Source organism: Dunckerocampus dactyliophorus, chromosome 9, assembly GCF_027744805.1.
Source record: "Dunckerocampus dactyliophorus isolate RoL2022-P2 chromosome 9, RoL_Ddac_1.1, whole genome shotgun sequence".
In the NCBI taxonomy this organism is placed as follows: Eukaryota; Metazoa; Chordata; class Actinopteri; order Syngnathiformes; family Syngnathidae; genus Dunckerocampus; species Dunckerocampus dactyliophorus.
In genome coordinates this window covers 26,416,496-26,435,749 of record NC_072827.1, presented here as the reverse complement: position 1 = coordinate 26,435,749, position 19,254 = coordinate 26,416,496, and the positions used below count along the sequence as shown (strand labels likewise).

The 19,254-nt window shown below is 39.4% G+C and overlaps 1 long non-coding RNA gene across 1 annotated transcript in view; it reads left to right on the top strand.

The window, feature by feature from the left end:
- Positions 1 to 1,056: 1,056 nt before the first annotated feature.
- Positions 1,057 to 19,254, top strand: part of LOC129187987 (uncharacterized) — a 29,757-nt gene continuing 11,559 nt past the window's right edge. The window contains exons 1-2 of the long non-coding RNA XR_008572502.1: positions 1,057 to 1,179; positions 4,027 to 4,094. This is a non-coding gene — a long non-coding RNA (uncharacterized LOC129187987). The remainder of the gene's footprint in view (positions 1,180 to 4,026; positions 4,095 to 19,254) is intronic.

The following is a 19,254-nucleotide window of genomic DNA, read 5'->3' as shown; positions in this document are numbered from 1 at the left end:
TGGTCGGTGATCCGTGACGAGGAACGTAGTTCCGCTTAGTTGCTGGGGCCCTTTAAGTACAGAGTTTGGCTTCTCAAGACAATAAAAATGGTAAAAATGTATTTATTTTTTTCTCTGAAAATAATCTTATTCACCCTAAATTGGACATAATTTATAAATGCACTATCACTGTCCAAAGTTTGGACACACTTTCTCATTCAATATGTATGTACGTAATAATTAGATGTGTCAAATTAAAGCATTAATTTTGATTAATTAATTACAGTCACAGTTAGTGTGTTATGTCTTTTAATTGTGTAAATCCATTTTTCAATCTCTACTGTTTCTGCATGCGTGTTGCCTTTTTATAAAAGCCATTTTTACAGAGCTCCGGACATCACATGACTATTTTTGTTTACAGCGCTATGTTGGCAGGCCAAGCAGCAGCCAAAATGAATCTTCAAGCCTTCTGAATTTACTGCACATTTTAATCACACGGCTATTGAGCGATGTGACATAAAACTTAAGTTAAACATAACTGACCCGTGTTATGCGTTTTACGTTTATTGTATCGGCGAAAAGGACAATGTTCCAGACCCACAGTAACCGCACATATACAACTACCAGGAGAATCTTTGAAAGTCTGCAAAAGTCTGGATTTGTTATGAACCTTCAGTTGATGTCTACCAGCTAAAGATAGCGTCAATATAAAGTGTAACCTAGTGTGAGCACGTAGCAGCAGAGTGGGTAACTAACCTAATGCTAATTTACTAATCATTCTTAAATTTGCATTTGAAGTTTGAATTTACAGGTGCATCATTTCCAATTAAAGCCATGGATGTTAGTCAGGAATGATGAGTTGTGTTAGAACCCCACTGCAACTGCATTGCTGAACTTGCAGAGAGCTGCTTCCAGGTATCAGCTGTGTTGTTTAGTGCAGTGATCCCCAACCCCCGGGCTCCGGCCCGGTACCGGGCCTCACAGAAAGAAAAAATAATTTCCATTATTTCATTTTTTTATGTTTTATTTTGAAAATTGGCCGGATTCTCTCTGTTACATCCGCTTCACTTGACGCATGTCCATTGTGCGTGTGCTAACTTTATCTCATGCCGCACAGATAGACTACTACTGTATTTTTACCATTTTTCTTTCACCTCATATTTGGTCTGAAATGCTGATACAATGTGGGAATGCATAAAGGTAAGTTTTGATGGCTTATTAAGTGCTAATGTGCACATTTGTCTCAAGTTAATTCATGCTAGCGCACTGCCTTTAACACACACGTCAAACAGTGATGTAATAACCTTTTTGTAATAATCTTTTCTTAACCCCCCCCCCCGGTCCGCGGGAGATTTGTGGGAACACAAGCCGGTTCGTGGGTCAAAAAAGGTTGGGGATCACTGGTTTAGTGTATTTCTTATGAGTGAATTATGAATATGAATTACTGTATATAAATACCATAAACACCATATTTGATACCATCATTGATATGATTTTACACCAAATTTGAGTAGTTATTTACACATTTATTTTGTTAAAGTGTATTTTTTTTGTATCATTGGTGGTGGGGACCATAATGAAGGATGCAAATAGAAAACAAACCGTGATGAAAAATGTATTTATGTCAGAAATATCACACAACAGAAGTCAAAGTTCACTGTTGACATAATGTATTACTGACTGCAAATAAAGCCAGATTACATCGCATTTCTAATCTAGTTTATTGCTATCTTAGCAAATTTCTGTATGTATAAGATGTGAAATATTTTACAACTTCACGAAGTTGCAAGTAAGTAAATGCATTTATTTTTGCAGCCAGTTAAAATAAACAGCGCTGTTAAAAAGACGAGGTGTTCGTCAGACCAACCACTGACATCTTCTAACTCTGCTAGATTGCACTTAAACCCTGTTGATTAAAGAGTATATTAGAGTTGTACTGTATGTTAAAGGACGTATACATGCATTATGCATAGTCTAAATAGTGACTAAATAGTCACATTTTGTGTCTAAAATTAGAGACATTGCGAGTAAATGGAAATTTACTCGCGCATGGGCGACCAGATAAAAGTACACATTGCGTGTTGAGTTGAGAAGGGACGCATTTTGTCCCTAACTATTGTGAGAATGAAAAATAGCCTGTAAAATGCGGAGTCAATTGATGACAGTTTGTCATCGATGCCAGCGTGTGTGATCGCTCACCTTTCAATCTCATCGCCGTTCGACTTTTCTAGCATTTTGCCTGACTCTCACTCTCCCTCCCTGGCGGCAACTAACTAGTTTTCTGCCCGGCCTCTGGCCCACGGACTCCAAATGTGACTTTTGTTTTTTTTTTTTACCACAGTGACATTTTGTCTTTAAAACAAAAGCAATACGGTTAGTTCGGCGCTTGTTTTTGCCCCAAGAGGAAGCTAAAAGTGGCTATCACGTTCATGGGGTACAGGTTTTTTAAAGTGTCAATTAACAATTTTGCTCTCTTGATATCATTAGAATCCTTATGCCATGTCTTCAAAACACTAGTTGTTGTTGACCCAGAATGTGAGAAAAGACATATTTCACATTTTCATTAAAAAAACTGTCTAGCGTTCAATATTCAGATGTCCCAGTCAAAAAAAAAAATCATCAAATGATATTTAGGACTATAATACGAGCAAAATGTCAGAGGAAATAGCTCTGCATTGCAGAGACATTTTCGGAAATACTTAATTGATTGTAATTCATTGTTGGTGAGACCTGTAGGACACACACAGGAAGCATCCATCTGGAGCTTAATTGTTAGAAAATGACTGGTAATGCGTTATTATTGAGTGTGATTGTCCAACATACTGAAGGTTTACACTTGCCAATGAAAGATGAACTGTTTAGTGATGCGAAATTTCGGCTTTGAATCTTTCGGCTCGACTCACTAAAAAGAGCTAAATGAAAAAATTTATATTGATTTATTACTAAATGATGTGTATTGTGTAAAATGAATTACTAATATAAAAAATACATGATATCAAATGTTTATTACTTAAATAGATTTAATTAAACCTCAATGATATTAGTAAAAATAAAATACAAAAACAAAGACCCATCTCAGTAGACACATCAAGTCAAAATAGGTCAAATCTTTCCATGCAAATTTCTCATGAACAAATCGGCTCAAAGAGCACCACAGCTTGTGTTTAACCCTTAACGCTGCGTGGTGGTCAAAACGCCGCTAAGGGGGGCGAGCGGAATGTATAAAACCTTGGAAATAGCACTAATACACTAATACACTACTAATAGCGGAGGAGGCAGCAGCGGTGTTCAAGATCCCGCTGTAAATGATGAGGACGATGGCTGGGTTTGCTTGAGAGATGAGGAAGAGTATCACAAGTGGATCAGACATTTGGATGAGCCTGTTGGGTATCGTGGAGACAGGGATCTGACAAGTTCTAAGCCTGGTGATGTCATCATATGCAAATTAGATTAGTTAATTTACTCCCATCACAAACTTTTGATCATACTGATGATTTTTCTTATTTACAGTGTGCCTTTATTTCTAACCATTTTCAAGCTATAACCATTTGAAATAGTAATATCAAAACTGAATATTTTCTTGAAAAAACTCTGGCGCCTATTGCCAAAGACAATGTGGCAGCGAGATCAACATGGACACCACCTTCCTGTTTTGCCGTGGGCTATTTCTTGAATAAGTTATTAAGTTAGTTTCTGAATTCAGTACTGTTTCTCACCTTCTTTATCAAATGCTGGCACTTGTAACTTATAACATATTGGGTTATTTTGCAGCCGTTATCAAAAGAAAAGCAGAGTCATGAGGTGAGAAACCCTTTTGGAGCCTCTTGGCAAAACAGGAAGGTGGTGTCCATGTTGATGTCGCTGCCACATCGTGTCTTTGGCAATAATCATGTCTTCAATGAAGGTAAATGTAACCTTAAATGTTCATTTATCCCTTTCAGTCATCATGGTGTCCATGTTGATGTCGCTGCCACATCGTGTCTTTGGCAATCATCATGTCTTCAATGAAGGTAAATGTAACCTTAAATGTTCATTTATCTCTTTCAGTCATCATGGTGTCTGTGTTGACCTCGCTGCCACATCCTTTCTTTGCCAACAACACGTCTTCAGTGAAGGTAAAAGTAACCTTTATGAATTTAAACGCCTTTCAAATTGTTTTTTGTATATAAAATGTGTTTTGTGTTAACATTTTTGGCTTTCTGGAACAGATGAATTATTTCTTCTGGGAAAAATGTATTCGGTTTGCGTACGTTTTCATTAGAGTCGTTCCTTCTGGAACGGATTCATGACACTAACAGTTCCACTCTAATCAATTATCTTAAAATATGTATAATATCTACTAATTACAGTGCCTTTTTGTGCAAAGCTCTCAAAATTTTCCTATCAAGAGTCTCCCTAAATACCTGCCACAACTCCTCAGATAATTGTTTTCATATGGCCATTTATTAGTGCACATGTGGCCGATTAAGTCACATGTCAGCTGCAAGCTGTCAACTGTCAGGCCAGACAGAGGAAGCGAGAGGGACGTGTGACGGCGTTCTCGTAGTCATGCTTCCCTCCTCGGACATTCAGCCAAGCACTTCCACACTCACACTGGGCGCCAACCATCCCTGCTCCCAGTCAGGTTTGCGGGCAACCATCTTTGCTTGAGCTGCTCTGATGGCCTCAATCATGACAAGATTCACAAATCTGTCTTTATTTACACACCATCGCCCCAGCTCCACGTCACGTCACAGTGATGTGGTTGCACGGACGCCGCTGACCCCCGGGCGGCTGTCTCCAGTGATCCAAGCGTACCCTGCCAGGGGACCAGGCCCTGGACATGTTATACATGACGTACGAGCAACATTTTAATGCCACCAAACAAATTAGTATGCAACATTACAGTCTGTGAGTAAGCACCATATTCAAAATGATACACGCTATACATATGATATATAATATACTACAGTATAGTGTACATACATTCCCATAAAGCATCACCTTCACATTTTCCCAGCTACTGTATTGGCTCATGACTACTTTTACCACAAGAGATGAAAACTGTGCTGCCCACAAGCAAATGTACTACAAAACCAAAAAACTGCTGGGGGTGTCCTGTAAATACCGTTAAGGTAATAGGCTATAAAGTGATCTTTAAGTGGAGTTTTAAGCACCACCATAATGGCTCTGGTTGCCTTTTAGCAGACCATGTGACTCCCTCAGAGTAGTGATTATGAGTCGCGAATGAGGAGGTCTTGTGCGTAGGTCAGCCTGCAAGCCTCACTTTCACCTGCCAATCTTTACTTCCCTTCGTCCTCTCAGACCCATGTTCTTTAAATGGTTAACTGTTTTACAGCGGGTGGTGTCAATTATTCATGCCGTTTTAGGAGCATCCATGGCCATGCAGCAAATGGCCTGCACACTGCAACAAATCAAACAGCTATCCTATTTGACTATGCTGTTTTGTTTAGCTGTGAACTTTCAATATATATTTTTAAATACGTATCATGCCTCAAGCAATTGTTGCCTTTTATTAGAAGTTTGGAGTATGCCATTTCCTGTGCGAACAAGAAGTAAGATCAGCAATGTTCTGGAGCTCAGTCGTGTCATTTTCATAAGTGATCATGTTTGTATTGTACAGTATGTATGTGTTTATTGTTGTTATAAGTTCTATATTCAGCTATCCGTTTTCTATACCGCCGCTTGTCCTCATTAGGGTCATGGGCGAGCTGGAGCCTATCCCAGCCGACATTAGGTTATATTTGGTTGTTTTGTCCAAGAAGTATATTTTTGTAATACGACTATACTAAAAATCTACATCTGGGTGTTAACAGCTGAGGAGGAAAGGGAATCATGCAGATTTCTGGTTCTCCTGTATAGAACTTTTGCTGTCTAGTTTTAGAGGCAAAATGATGGCAGCACACTGGCCAATACATTGGAAACACCTGGGACTCAATGGTGCAATTTAAAAGTCTGTTTTTACAAAGACAATCATGCTCGATTTAGTTTTTTGGAACCAGATGCCTTTTCAAATGGATCCAGACCTATGAGTAGATTATTTTCACCAAAGCATGTAGCTTTTTTGGGAGCTTTTCTGGTTGTAGTAAATGCATATGCGATTTAACTACTCTCATGCGACGCAGATCGGCCAATAAAATTATTTGAAAAAGGGCGTTAACAAGTGTGTGTGTGTGTGTGTGAGGCAGGCCTATTTCTGATTGCAAATGTGCTTTACAGTTGTATCTCTCCGGTTAGAATTTTGTGGCTTCAAGAATCGTGTTTTTTTTAAAAAAAAATTACATTTTGTTTGTTGGTCAGTTGGCGATTAGAAAAATGTTTAGGACAGAACATAACATAGCAGGGATTTCAGATCCATAGTAACAACAATGAGAAAGCATTCATTCTCAACCAACACGTTTTTTTGACGCTTTACGTTTTTTTAACCCTTTATACATCATGTTCAGGACCTTGTTAAATTTTAATTGAGGACCTCCTTAATTATATGGTACAGGTGTCTATAACATGGGTCTTAATCAGCAGCAATGTTTGGAGACGTTTTCTAACAGCACTCTGATCTGCTATCGCCTCCCCCCCATTTCTTACATACAGTATCACAAGGACACTGATGCATGGCGCTGTTTGAATTTTGCATTATGTCGGGGGTCAGAAGGGGAGTTTCAGGAAGTGTCCTTAATTTCACAGGGTTAAGGCACAGCAGATTCACAGGGAATACAGATCACTTAGCACGAGCCCGTGACCGCCTTGAAGTTGCCGAGCTTTCTCCCCATTTGTTAACCACATCCTTGTGCCTGCTGAACCGTTGAGGCTGCCAAGGTGAACATGCAGTCCCAGAAGGAGGCTTTGCTGTTCTAGATCAGTGAAACAATGATTCTGCCTCACCCGTGTGTTTCAGTTTACTTGTGCATGTTCTGTTATTGTGCTCACCCTCGTATTGCTTGAGCCTGTCAACACTGTTTGAATAGCCTCTCCAGCCCCAAGGACCGTGAGTTTTGTGCCCTCGTTATTATCAAAGATGTGCCTGTCTAATGTGAACCATCACCAACCATCTACACACACAGGCGACTTTTTGTTAAGACTTTGCATGAAATCCCATACCATCATAAATCGATGTTTAACAAAACCCAGTTGGCTGGCCTTTTGCAGAAAATAAAGTATAAACAGCATTAATACTGTGGGACTGAAGAAAATCATCTCCCCACCCAGTGGAAATGAACAATAGCAAGTTGATCCATTGCATGCAATGTACTGGAATTGAGCTATTATTTCCATTTGAAACTAAAAGGAATTGTCCATGTATCAGTAATAATCCAATCATGTTGATCCTAAGCTTTTAATTTGATTAAGACTGTGAAAATGGAGGGCAGAGGGTCTCTCATAGGATAACATCACAGGCAGCGGCCTCTAATAGTTGCTGTACATGTACATATGGATTCCTTTTTAATGTTTAGCCATGTTCTTAATCTTAATCCGCTGCGCTCTGTGAAGTCTCTGCGTTATTCTGAGCACTCGCTCCTCTGTATTGCTGACGATTATTAAGGCATTTAGTTATTTGGGATTTCAATAAAGCAGATCTTTTTTTCTTGAAAGGGGTCTAAGCTGGGCGCTCACTAGATTAACAGCAGACAGATCATTGTATCCATTATTGTGATTTTTCTATGGCATGCAAGCCTCAGTGTGGAAATCCATCCTGTAATCTCTCTTGTTCATTGCAGAAAATGCCAGATTATGCTGCTTGTTTTTAAAGAATATTAAGATGCTCTACATGTTTTTGTCCATTTCAGCCATTGTGATGGCAATGGGGTTTTAAAATGTGGAAACACTGGACTTACAGGTCAGTTCGTCAATATTTTTGAGTTTTTGAGATAAGAGTTTTCATTACTGTATGTCATAGTGTTTTTTTTCATCCCTATTTCTCCTCTATATCGTCTAATCCCCAACTCATTTTATTGTTTGTTTTTCCTGAGCCGTATTTTCTTCCCGTTTTAATAAGCTGAACTAAACCATTTCCACTTTTTTACGTGCGGTTTCGCTCTTTTGACTCTGCATAAATGGCGACTTTATTTCCATGAAATTCTCAAATGACAGAGATTTTACTTTTGCATAAAAGCATGAAGAATGCGTCTAATATTGGGCGGCATTCATCTGCTAAGTGGACATTTGCATGGGTGCGAGAAGGGGAAGGGGAGACAACCACTAACCTCCTGGGGTGACAGCGGTGCAGGGGGATGACATGTGACAGCTGTGACAGTCCTGAAGAAAAAGAGGGTGGAGGGGGGGCAAGCAGGCGACTTGCTGCGCCCCTGATCCAATTACGCCACACGGCCCCCTGTCAGACCCAGCAGCTTGACTCCAGCCACTCTGAGGACAGTATTGATCTCTTGTCAGGCGGACCAGTTGCCCTCCTGTAGCATCCGCCACCGCTGAACTTTCCAACCGTCCCGCCATAACACCCCCATTTAACATCCAAGTAGCTACTCCCCAAAGCCACCCTCCCAATCGAGTGACAAAACAAGAGCACTCAGTAGACCTTCACCAAGGCCGCACGTTAATGCAAGCAGTGACGTGCAGTCAGGGGAGGCCATCATGAAAAATAAAAACCATTGAACCATTGTCCATTGAACTGTTCTAAATGGATTTTCTGTATGATTCCTATCGTTTACATTTTTTTTGGGTAAAAATTGCTGAATTTGCATATTGCCTGATCAAATTCAGGGCAGACCCCTAAGATGAGGCTGCGGAGAATCTCCTCTGTCAGCTTAGTGCGCAAACTGAGCCTACGTCAGCATGTCGCCAATAATATATTTGCACAAACATTTATTATACACCAAGACTTTCTCCAGCTTGTGGAATGTCTTTAATGTAAGTGTGACATGATTATTGTAGCTAATCTGACAGTAAAATACAAATAGAAATGCCATACACTGAGGCGCTTAGTACTAGTGAATAGTACATAGTGAAGTGGTGGGGGCGTGCGTGAGCTGGAAGGTGCTTGTTGCTGCCATCCTTCTATAGAGAAGAAAAGCCAGAACCAGTGTCAGCGACAACTAGAGTCAAATGCAATGAAGATACTTTTATGCTCTGCTGAATGAATTCATGAATCTGACTCACAAGATGAAGGATTATATAGCCAAGCTCAAAAACCTCTCAAAACAAAACAGAAGGTGATCTGACTTTTAAAACAAAGTAACAGGGCTTTTCCTGGAGAAGGGTAGGAATTATTCGCTTATTTTTCTTGTTATGCTCTTAATGAACATCCTGTATTAACAAAAAAAAACCTGTCAGTGCCTCACAGTATACAGTATGTCCAAGGATTCTGTAAACATAGTCTGCAGTTAACAATAGTTAACGCATCCCAACAGGCAAAGCAAAGTGTAAATCACTCCAGTCCTCTAAGTGGTAGTAATGCACATTACAAAGCAGTTTCGCTGTTGCAAAATAGACAAAAAAGCTATCATCTGTTGGTGTTACTTTCCAAAATGATGACTAAAATGCTATGTTACAAACATAACTTGGGACCACACCAAAATATAATTCTTTCCTTCTAGGCCCTTGTCCCAACGGCCCATAAAGTTTTATGGACTTCTATTTGCGTGCCAATGCTGTGCCAATGAGTAAAGTATGTGTAAGCTGTGCAGGGCTGTGTGCCCCAATAAATGTTGAAGTGTTCAAAATTTGTGGCATGTATAATTTCTGATAACTAGTCGTGAATGCAACGTGAACACTCCTGGAACACATTGCAACCTATGCCTAAACAACATGGGTGGTGTGTATCAATGTGTCTCATTCACATAAATGGGTTAACTTTTCCACCACTTCTTGGAGCAAGTGGGGGGAATTCTTAGTCTCTTAGATCTTTTTTGTGAATTTCTGTGATTATTAGTGCCCAGAGTCATGTCTTCTCGTCAGGAATTCCCTCTCCCACACTGTCTCCATCTCCTATTTTTTTAGTTTGCCTTCTTCCTGCTCTTTGCCCATTCTCTTTCTGCAGTTGCAAGATAATACAGACTTACCTTACTTTTCTGCAATGAGAGCTTCTTCTCTGGAGTTCAACATCTTGTAAGTCCATTGCAAATAGAGTAATTAATGAAGCTAGGGTGATGCCGGCTGTTGCGTGGCGTCACATGGGACAAAACAGGACCAAATAATGCCAAGACTGCTTCACAGCTGCGGAAGTGGTGGTGACAGAAACGTTGTGCGTCACGCGTACTATTGTTGTGCACTAGACGTGAACAGTAATTGACAAGGTGTAAATAAGTCATGTGGGAGCGTAGTCATTTCGTGCCAATGCGCACCATCGCATGCCAAGTACATAAGCTATGTATAAACAGAATGCAAACTGTGCACAAACTGGTCTTCGCGCTTTTCAAGCATGCCATAAATAGATAAATAAATGACACGCATTGCCATGGCAAATTGCGGGACAATGCAGTCAAAATGCGTGCAAGTGTAAACACTGCTTAATCAGAATCAGCTTTGAACATCGTACCATTATGAGAATAAAGTTGCAGTTTGAGTGCACAGCATAGCCCAAAGGCCAGTTTTTATTGGCCCTTGGCACATTCTAAAAATATAAGAAAACAAATCGACAGCAAAAATGGAAAAAAGAACATAATTTTATTAAAATAAAGTCATAATATTAAGAAAAGAAAACTGCTTAAAGTTGAAATATTAAAGACTAAAAATTTAATTTTACCATAATATGATGAAAAACAAACAAAACACAGAATAAAGTTGCAATATTAGGAAATTTAGGTTGTATGTAAAAGTTATAATATGATGATAAGACCAAATATTATGAGAAAAAAGACATAATAATAAGGGAATAAATACACAAAAGAAAGTTAACACTTTTGTAAAAAATAAAAACAGCATAAAGGAGCTAAAAAGCGCAAGGTTCCATCATATATGCTTGTCACCAATAACACAAAGCTACGATGCAGGCTGTGTTTTCTTAAAATCTAAAAACTTCTCAGCACGTCTGCATGGGTTGGTTTAGAAAATGTAAAAGTGGCTCCCGCATCTTTTGATTTTTCAGTATACGGCCATCGGAGGAAAAAGTTTAGACACCCCTGGTGTGCAGTATGTCAAAATTAAAAATGGCTAAATTAACTAAAGTATAAATACAGTATAAGGCATTAAGTGTCACTAATTATTACCTTAATGTTCGGTGAGACACACAAGCACCAGACTTGATCGCCAGAACAGGCAATTAATGCAGCTTTGAATTATCTCACAAGAAGCCCAGTAATCCCCAACACGGGCTACTGTTGTGGCCGTAATCCACGCTGAACTAAAACTCAACTCCGAACCCCCGACATCACTTTTTGTCTGCTCCCCCACTCAATCGTCCTAACACCAGGACACATTTGCAGCAAAACACATGAGCAAAATAACATGAACACAATAATAATAATAATGCCTTTAAGAGTAATTAAATTACATTGATGAGACAATAGCCACCACAGGAAGTACTGTAGACAACAGGAAGTAGAAAAAAAAAACAAAAAAAAGAACGACAAGAAGGACCTTTGCCAATGCTAACGTGTGAGTCTTGGTCTGAAACCATTTAACTGCAATAAACAAAGTATTACTGTATTCTTGTCAATATGGTATTTAAAAAATAGGTTACTTTTAATTTGGCCCTAATACGCCTATGTACTAAGATAATGTATGATGTTCTGGCTTGTCCACTGTTATAAAGTAGGTAACCCTTGTCACCATAGTACTGACTCTAACAGTAGTGAGTGATTTAAATACATTATATTTGAGTCCTTTGTGGTGGGGGTTCTACAGGTTCCACATGCTTTCTTTCACAGTCTAAAAACATGCAAGTTAATTAATTAGTCTCAAAAGTGCCTGCAGAATGTGCGTGTGTGGGGGTGTGTGGGTGTGTGTGTGCGTGTGTGTGTGTGTGTGTGTGTGATTGAACAACATGCCCTGGGTGGATATGTCTCTTGTCAAATGTCCACTGGGATCGGACCCATGCGGCCCATCACCTCCGTGTAAAGGATAAGCCTAATGACCAATCGTTAATTCTGAATTGTGCTTGACTATCCTAATTCAGATGACAATTAACACCCTCACAAAAAGTAACAACTTGATTCTGCCTTCAGGGTGTGGCCTCCACGGGTTTAGCGGGAATTTGCTTACCAAAGGAATGCAAAAGGCTGATGCAGTAATGTCGGCAAAGGCATCTCCGCCTCATATTTTAGGATATCAGACATGCATACTCTTCATCACCTCTAACCAACCCTCTACGGTGTCACAAGTCAATGCATGAGTGAGCAGAGTAATGTTCACACTCTGCATTGGATACACATTGCATGTACCATGAAAGTGACTCAGAGCTCCTTTCCAGATTGTGCCCAATTTCATGGTGTTACACTCACAAGGCACCAGCTGATCGCCCCCATTTGCAATAAAATGCTTGGTTTTAATGTCGTCTGTACCACACCATATCGTGTAGCACGAAAAATTTTGAATTTTAAGTTGAGCAGTTGCTTCCTTTGTTAAAACAAATAACCTTTAGCACTTCTAAGTGAACAGCATTAGTGTTGTTTCACGAATTTACTGTGTTTAACCCTTTACAAGACTTACAGTAGATCGTGATACATTAACTTTTGCCCTCTGTAGTTTGTGGCTGATGTCACTAACAGTTGTTTCAGAGTCTTTACAGCTCAGTGTTTCTGTTATCACCTGCTGATGTTTTCTATGGTCTACCTACTCTTACAATACCAGTGGTTTATTTCTTCTTCAGGACAATCCAAATGGTTGTAGTAGCTATGACCAATGTTTGTGCAATGTTCTTGATTGATTTTTCATCTTCTCTCACATTCACAATTGCTTGTTTTTCAGCCATAGACAGCTCTTTGGTTTCCATGTTGTTTAGTAAAGAAAGTGCTAAAAAAACCCATCACACAGCAACGTAATAGGTAGATAACAAAAAACAAGAAGACACTCCCAATGAATAATGCAACAAACAAGTATGTGAGCTCTAAACATTTAACTTAGCAGCTATTTACAACAACAGTGCAGCAAAGCTAAGTATTTGATCTTCTCAGAGGGCTAAGATAAGAACTCTATTGATCCCACCCAATAGTGTACTCCAGAACTTGGAGAACCTGTAGGAATTAGTTGCACCAACTGCCAAGGCTTGATCAACCTCCATTTCTGCAGAACAGCTTTAAATTGTTGGCCAATTTTGTGGTCCCTGTAACAGGCCTTTTTGTATAATTCTGAAATACACATTTTCAGTTTTGGGTAACCTTACCTTTTTTTAACCTCCCTCTCTTACCATTGTACGATTTCAAGCTATTCATTGGACTTGAACGACTTCAATTTCAATAAATAACTGGAAAAATTGGGGGTGTTCTAAAACCTTTGACCAGTAGCACATATATATATATATATATATATAAAAACGAAAAAATCTTCCCTCACCGACACCCCATCTCCTTCTGGTAGGGTGGGTGGCTGTTCATCTCAAGCTTGGGTCTTCTACCAGAGGCCTGGGAGCCTGAGGGTATCTTAGCTGTTCCTAGGACTGCGCTCTTCTGGACGGAGATGTCTGATGTTTCTCCAAGTATCTGCTGGAGCCACTTCTCCTGTGTGGGGGACACGGCCCCCAGTGCTCCTATGACCACGGGCACCACTGTTGCGTTCACCTTCCAGGCTCTCTCCGGCTCTTCCTTGAGCCCTTGGTATTTGTCTAGTTTCTCGTGTTCCTTTTTCCTGATATTGCCATCATTGGGGATGGCTACATTGATCACAATGGCTGTCCTCTGCTGCTTATCCATGATCATGATGTCCGGTTGGTTGGCCACAACCATTTTATCGGTCTGTATTTGGAAGTCCCACAGGATCTTAGCCCTCTCATTTTCCACCACCTTGGGAGGTTTTTCCCATTGCGATCTAGGGGTCTCCAGTCTATATTCTGCACAGATGTTTCTCTACACTATACCGGCTACTTGGTTATGGCGTTCCATGTATTCTTTTCCTGCCGGTATCTTACACCCTGCTATTAGGTGCTGGACTGTGGACCTCTTTGCAAAGCCTGCACCTGGGATCCTGCCTGGTGTTGTAGATCTGGACCTCTATTGCTCTGGTGTTCAAGGCCTGCTCCTGTGCTGCCATGATTAGGGCGTCTGTGCTGTCCTTCAGTCCAGCCCTCTCTATCCATTGGTAGGACTTGTTCATATCCGCCACTTCAGCTATCTGTCGGTGGTACATCCAATACAGGGGTTTTTCCTCCCATGATGTTTCCTCCAACTCCTTCTTTTCCAGTTTCCACTGCCTGAGACATTCATTAAGTGCTTCATCTCTTTCCTGCCATTGAGCTGACTTCTCAGGACTTGCCTTCCACGTTGCAGATACTTGACTGTTGCAGCTTTCCTTGTGGCCTCTTCATGGTTACCATTTGCCTGTGGTATTCCAAGGTACTTGTAGCTCTCCTCAACATCTACTATTCTGCCCTCTGAGGGTGCAAAGCCATCTGTATGGGCTACCTTCCCTCTCTTTGTTACCATTCAGTCACATTTCTCCAGTCCGAATGAAATTCCGATGTCCCTGCTGTAGATCCTGGTGGTATGGATCAGTGAATCAATGTCTCGCTCGCTCTTAGTGTACAGCTTGATGTCATCCATGTAGAGGAGATGACTGACGGTGGCCCCATTCTTAAGTCGGTATCCATAGCCAGTCTTGTTGATTAATTGGCTGAGGGGGTTCGGGCCTATGCAGAACAGCAGCAGGGACAGAGCATCTCCTTGGTATATGCCACATTTGATGGAGACTTGGCTCAAAGTTGGCCTCAAGGGTGGTCTGCCACAGCCTCAGTGAGTTTACAATGAAGGCTCTTAGAGTGGTGTTGACCTTGTACAGCTTCAGGCATTCCAGGATCCATGTATGCGGCATATACATACACTAAGTCACAACTAACGAACACAATTGGTTCCAGACGACCGTTCTTATGTCGAATCGTTCTTAAGTAGGGGAAAAGGTAATATTACCATTTATATACAGTAGGTACTGCATGTACGTGTATACATATACAGTATATGCGTATTTATGTAAATATGAGTTTGGATGCAGTAGTAATATTAAACGAGGATAATTAATGAAAAAACAACAATAATAAAAATGATATAATACGTAATGATAAATGTTATTTACCTTTGAAGAGGAGTGGTCGAGCATACGTCGTTGTGGTGGAGGAGGAGGAGATATTGAAAAAAAGGACAAGTCATCGTCGTCGTTAGACTCTTCTAAAAGAGGTAGTGTTCTGTGGGTGGTGTAGAATTAAGCAGGCCTATTAACTCTTCATAAACTTGAATCACACGCTCTGTCCGGGTTGTACAATTTAGCTTTCCATTTAGCTTTACACTGTATCTCCCCAGCATCTTACCCTTCCTCTGTTGGTCTCATTAGTGCTAAGGTTGGCTGTTGGTCCCATTAGCAGAGTCACAGTGCCCTCTACTGGGTGCCCTCTACTAGTCAAGCGTGTACAGTAGCAGTATAAATACTGATTGAGCGACTGACTACAAGGCAAAATAAAATAAAATATAGACCAGTCAGCTTGTGTTCGTATCCGCGAGTGTTAGCCAACTTACGAACAGTTCGTAAGTTGGGGACCTAGTGTATACAGTATATATATATATATATGTATAATGCTAAAAATGTTTAAACATTTTATAATGACTGATCACTAAAGACGTCTTGAATTTAAGAGGTTTATACTGATTAAGACACCCAGAGGGTACATGAACAAAGGACGTGTAGTTTACAATATGCACACAATATAAAACACTGAATAATGCGAGAATATCCCTTCTTGTTTACTTTTCAGACGACCATGCTTTGCAATCAAGCAGAAATACAGCAAAAAAGTGACAAACAACATGACAAAACACCGTAAAAAACACCCACAATTTATAAAATATCACTTCTGCAGAACTTTCTCATAGAAAGAAACCGTTGGAATAATTTCGATAGTTCAAGACTTACGGTCATTAAAAAATAGCTTCAACGTTAAAAAGTTTTTAAAAAAATATTCGGGAACATCCGGTGGGCAGGATTAAAAAGCTTCACAGCTCGTATTAGGCTAGTGGGCCATAGTTTACCCATACCTGGATTACAGTCTCAACTTCCTATAGTTGATCTCATATTTTCTTCTTTAGACCACAACCCAGTTGTATCATATGCACTTCAAAATGCGATCAATCAACCATTAATTCCACACAATGATTAGTTAATCAAGTATTATGGCCATCCATACTTGATGACGTGTGCCTCTGTCTGGACCTTTACCCAGATCTCCAACAACATTTAATGGGCTCTTTTTGGGACAATGTTCTGTTGAAATTGATTCTGTAGGTTTTCTGTAATCTTGATAACTAACAGCTAAATCAATTCAGCTGTACCTAATATTACAGTGAATGTATATTTAGTGGGGTAATAAAATCCTAGAGGTGCCAAGAAGCAGTTATTTTTTCCTCTCTCCTCCTCCTGGCCTTTGTGGGGAGAACAATAAACCGAATGAAAGTGATATACGTCGTTGTGGTTTGATTAACCTCTGCTCCAAGCTGTTGCTCCTGACAATATCATTGTCTATTGACCTGCAGCCACTCAGAGGTATAGGGCCAGTGCAAAGGTCTGGAGATGTGGGACTCAGCTCGGCAGTGGTAACAGGCCTCGGCCTAATTGTCTGTTCCTGCTAAGCTGACGTTATTGGCAGCTGCCACTGTCTCAAGCAGTCCATCCTATAACGGCGGTAAAATGAACCGAGGGCCCGCTAATTGCAATGGCCTTTTCATCATCTCAAATCAAATGCTTTCATATCAGCCACGGGAGGCAGCATACGCACTTCAGACTATTAGGAAAGTACTGTAAGTAAAATGTTGGCCGCAACTTCTTACAAAGTCTCCCTAACCAACTAGGAGGATATTTACATGCTCACGTGACATAATCTGATTACACATTATAGTATTAACTAGAGTAAAATAAAACTATATAAAAGTGAAATAAATTTGAATCCAATAGACATAGGTGTAGACTTTAAGGACATGGAAAGGACAACTTGTATGCTTGGCACTTTTATGTATGCATTTACAGTATATCAGAAAGAACACGTACGACCAAATACAAATAGACAGAGTGGACGGAGTGAATGAAAATACATTTCTGGGGATTATAATAGATGAAAAAATGAGCTGGAAATCTCACATTAAAAATGTATAACAAACGGTGGCGAGAAATACTTCAATACTGAATAAAAGCTAAATTTGTTCTTGATCAGAAATCACGCCACACTCAACTTATTGTGTGGAGATATGTGGTAATAATTATAAAAGCAATCTTCACTCACTAAATGTACTGCAAAAAAGATCAGTGAGGATAATTCATAATGCCGCGTATAGAGAACCTACAAATCCTTTATTTTTAAAATCACTAATAATGTAGTGATTTAGTAAATTTTTGAACCGCTAAAATAACGCATAAAGTTAACAATAACTTGCTACCCAAAAATGTCATACAATACTTCTCAATAAGAGAGGAAAAATATGATCTTAGGGAAAAACTAAACTTGAAACACTTATATGCGAGAACAACGCTAAAAACCCACAGCATTTCAGTATGTGGAATTAAATTATGGAACGGATTGAGCAAGGAACTCAAAACAATGCACCAAGATGAGCAAATTCAAAAAACAACACAAGCAGTTGATGTTTGCTAAATAGAAGACAGAAGAGTCTTGAACTCGCTTTATTATGATTGTCTCTATTTTTATTTTATTTATTAATTATTTTACGGAGTATGTTATGCTTGTTTCTATTTATTAATATTTATGTATTGTTATACTGAAAACATTTTAAATAATTACATCATCATATTTTTACATTACCTTATCTATGTATTAAAAAATCACATATGGAATACAGGAAGTGAATAATATGTACTGCACAAGATGTGGAATGGATGGAGGGTAGCATTAATAATAATAACAAATAATAGAGAATTTGGGAGAAGAAAGTTGTTCTTTTTCCGCACAAAAAATGTACTAAACCCGGACCAAAGGTAGGGACCATTCCTGTACAGACCTGTACCATTGCACCACCTAGTAGGCAAGTATCTTCCCAGACTAAACATATTTGCAGATAATGCTGCAGTGTGCTTTCTGTTATTTTACTATGATCTTGATTTATTGTTTCCTTAAAGACCATAATTGTAATTTGTAATTGAAATACATTTTACACCATGTGTATCTGTGCATGTTTGTGTACAATTGTAATTGTAGATACCGTAATTATAATTATCTATAATATTCTATGTAAATATGTGTAGTGGCAGTCTCCTTCTCCTTTATATGTAAACTTTATTTTCAATTGTTGTACATTGTAATCATTTGTAACAGTTAGACCGGAATCAATTTCCTAGCGTGGTAACATGGCAATTATTGCTAGTTCTGTTCTAATTTACTACACTGGAATCTCAGCATCAGCCTTACAGTAGTTTGACCACATACAACCAACTCTCTCCCATTCAACTTGTACAAAAAAAGACACATTTTCCTTGACATTCAATAGACTTCTTGACTACCCGATTAATCAGGACCAGTTTGGGACTGTTGAAATATTTAATTCTTGTGAAGGACTAAACTTTTTAGAGCAGACTTTTCCATTTAAACATCCAATTTCCACATTCCCCACCTAATATACAAGCTACTGTAGTAAGCCCCAATACACGGTGTCTGCACCACTGACTTGTGATAGGCTGTTGTTTCTGCCAAACGCGTGTTCGGTTGCTTTTCCGAACAAAGTAATCATTCATGTAATTAATGTAGGAAAGGGAAAGTGTGGGCAAAGTGACCCAATTCTATCACAGATACACCAAGTTGCCTTGGTGTATTTGATTTGAAAGCATTCTGGGACGAAGAAAAGCACTATGCACTACTATTCTTTTCATGGCAACATAAATCAAGGCTGCTGTTGCTATGTCAAAGAAACTACCAAACTAAAAAGGCGGTTTGTTCACATGACAATGGTATTTTTTAAATATTGTAGAGTTTTTGCTTATAGAGTTTGTCCAGCAAAATTTACATGTCCTACAGCGCTGCTGCCTCACATTACGTTACCCAAAGTCGTCATTCAAATATCATGTGCAGTATACACCAACAAAGCATATTCAAAAGATGTTTTTGTCTGGGAGGACAAGTAGTTTCTTTACAAAGTTATAAGGCCAACTACTGGCCTGGCCGATTTTCCAGGTCATTGTGATTGC